The sequence below is a fragment of the Galeopterus variegatus genome, unplaced genomic scaffold, assembly GCF_000696425.1.
Source record: "Galeopterus variegatus unplaced genomic scaffold, G_variegatus-3.0.2 Scaffold845, whole genome shotgun sequence".
Classification (NCBI taxonomy): domain Eukaryota; kingdom Metazoa; phylum Chordata; class Mammalia; order Dermoptera; family Cynocephalidae; genus Galeopterus; species Galeopterus variegatus.
Genome location: NW_007726956.1, coordinates 604,452 through 607,068, shown reverse-complemented (window position 1 = coordinate 607,068; position 2,617 = coordinate 604,452). Strand labels below are relative to the sequence as shown.

The 2,617-nt window shown below is 40.4% G+C and overlaps 1 protein-coding gene across 1 annotated transcript in view; it reads left to right on the top strand.

Annotated features, from left to right (window-relative positions):
* Nucleotides 1–2,617, top strand: part of RAF1 (Raf-1 proto-oncogene, serine/threonine kinase) — an 88,675-nt gene that overhangs the window by 9,989 nt on the left and 76,069 nt on the right. The gene's annotated exons all lie outside the window — the stretch shown is intronic.

The following is a 2,617-nucleotide window of genomic DNA, read 5'->3' as shown; positions in this document are numbered from 1 at the left end:
CAGACCGGCTCCCGCTCACTGGCTGAGCGAGGCGCGGGAGCAACACCGAGGCTTGCAATCCCGTTGCCGGTCCCCGGCCCGGTACGGCGCAACACTGAGGGTTGCAATCCGTTGCCGGACACGGAAAAAAGACAAAAAAAAAAAAAGTTACTGTCCATCTTTCAAAATAATTTTTTATTGAGGTGTAACAAATGTGTAGAAAAGAACACCAATTTTTACATATGTACGTGTGTGTGTATTCACACACACCCCCGCTTCGCCAAGTAACCACCTCCCAAATTAAGAAGAACATTCCAATATTCAGGAAAGTGTACATGTTAGCCTCCCCCCACCCCTAGTCCCCTTCCCCCACCTGTGAAAACTCTCATTCTTTCCCTCCTCTGTTTGATCTGACATCACAGCACACCCATTCTTCCTTCAAACCATTTCTGATTCATTCCTTCTCCCCTTTCCTCTTCTGAGACCTTTCCTAATAACTATAACTCTCCTGATCTCTCCTACCACCAAACCAGAGGTCTCCAAAGTAAGGGACATATAACACAGCTGGGTGCAAATTGATCCCCACAATTCCACTCCTAGGTATATGCCCCCCAAAATTGAAAATAGGACTCAAACAAGTACATGTAACACTTGTGCCTAGCATCACTATTCACAATAGTCAAAAGATGGAAACAGCTCAAATATTCGTCAACAGATGAATGGATAAACAAAATGTGGTATAAATTTACAATGGAATATTATTCAGCCTTAAAAAGGAATGAAGTACTGATACACGCAACAATACAATGTGGATGAATCTTGAAAACATTATGCTAAGTGAAAGGAGCCAGACACAAAAGGCCACAAGTCCATTTATATGAAATATCCAGAATAGGTATATCCATAGTGACAGAGTGCACACTGGTAGTTGCCAGGGGCTAAGGGGATGGGGAGAAACTGCTTAATGAGTAAGGGGTTTTACTTTAGAGTAATGAAAATGTTTAGGAGCTGGAGGTGGTGGTTGCACAACACTGCAAATGTACTAAATGCCACTAAATGTTCAATTTAAAATGGTTGAGGGGATGGCCAATTAGCTCACTTGATAGAGCGTTGTGCTGATAACATCAAGGTTCCAATCCCCATCCCTGCTGGTAGCCACCCCTCCCCCCAAAACAAAAACCAAATTAAAGGTAAAATGGTTGGTTTCATGTTATGTGAATTTCACCTCAATAAATTATTATTTTTTAAATCAAAATAATAAAACGTCAGCTGAGAGGTTTTAATGAGGCATAAGCTCCTGAAACTTCTAAGGTGTAAAGAGTTGGGCAAATATCAGCTGGGGTGACTGAAGGAAGGAAGGAATGGCCCAGGGGATCAGCAAATGTGGCTTTACCACTCTGCCTCAAGTAGTAATGATGACAATAAGAGATAACTATAATTACAGCTAACACTTCTATAACGTTTAATATGAGCCAGGCACTGTTCCAAGTGCTTTACATCTGAAACTTACTAAATCCTTACAACTCTAAGAGGTTGGTATCATCACATTTTCATTACAGATGAGGAAACCGAGGAACTGAGAATCGGAGGAACTTGTCCAAATCACAGATGAGTTAGTGGCAGAGTCCAAATTTGAATCTAGGCAGTCAGGTTCCAGATATTGAAGTCTCAGCAACTAGGCTCTGTGCTAAGACATCTCCATGTTTTACCTCATTTAATCCTGTAAATTAGTTGTTATTGTTATTATTCGCATAAAAAAAAAATTCTCCTCATGTTCCTTCCACATTCCATGCCTTCTAGTCTTTCTCCTGCATTTATTTTCATTTTGTTCCACATAGTCCTGTCATTATCTCCTCACTTTGCTTAATTTTTCTTTATACTACACGTTACTACCTGAACTTTTTATTTTATTGTTTTTTTGGGCAGCTGGACGGTATGGGGATACAAAACCCTTGACCTCGGTGTTACAACACTGCTCCAACAAACTGAGCCAACTGGCCAGCCCTGAACTTATTATTTATACTTTCTTTTGTTCTCCCATCACTAAAAGGCAGGGATTTTTTTTGCTGTGGATTTTCCAATATCCGGAACAATGTGCGGTATATAATAGGCTCTCGATAAATAAAAATACATATTAAAAATGCACATTGTACTAGGTAGTATTGTCTTTTGTGCCCATGTTTGAATAAGATCAAACTATACATAATGTTATTTTTAAACTTAATGTCTTGGATTAAAAAAAAAAAAAACAGTACATAGACCTAGCTCATTCTTTTTAACGGGTGGATGATATTCCACACTGTGGATGTAGCACCGTTCATTTAACCAGTTTCCCATTAATCCACATCTTCCCCAGTGTTTCTAATGCAAACAATACGGCAATAAACATATTCGCACATGCCTTTTTGTGCTTAAGTGCAGGCACGTGTAGGCAGGAATGGAAATACCGGTAAGAAGGGTATCTACATTAAAAGTGTTAATAGAAAATGCCAAATTGTCCCCGATATCCAATTCCTGCCAGCGCTGGATGAGGACACACAACAGGTTTCAAGATACCTTGCACCAAACTGATTATCATCAGTTTTTTAAAAAGTTTTTGCTATCTAATGGCGGGGGGGGGGGGGGGGGGGGGGGGGGG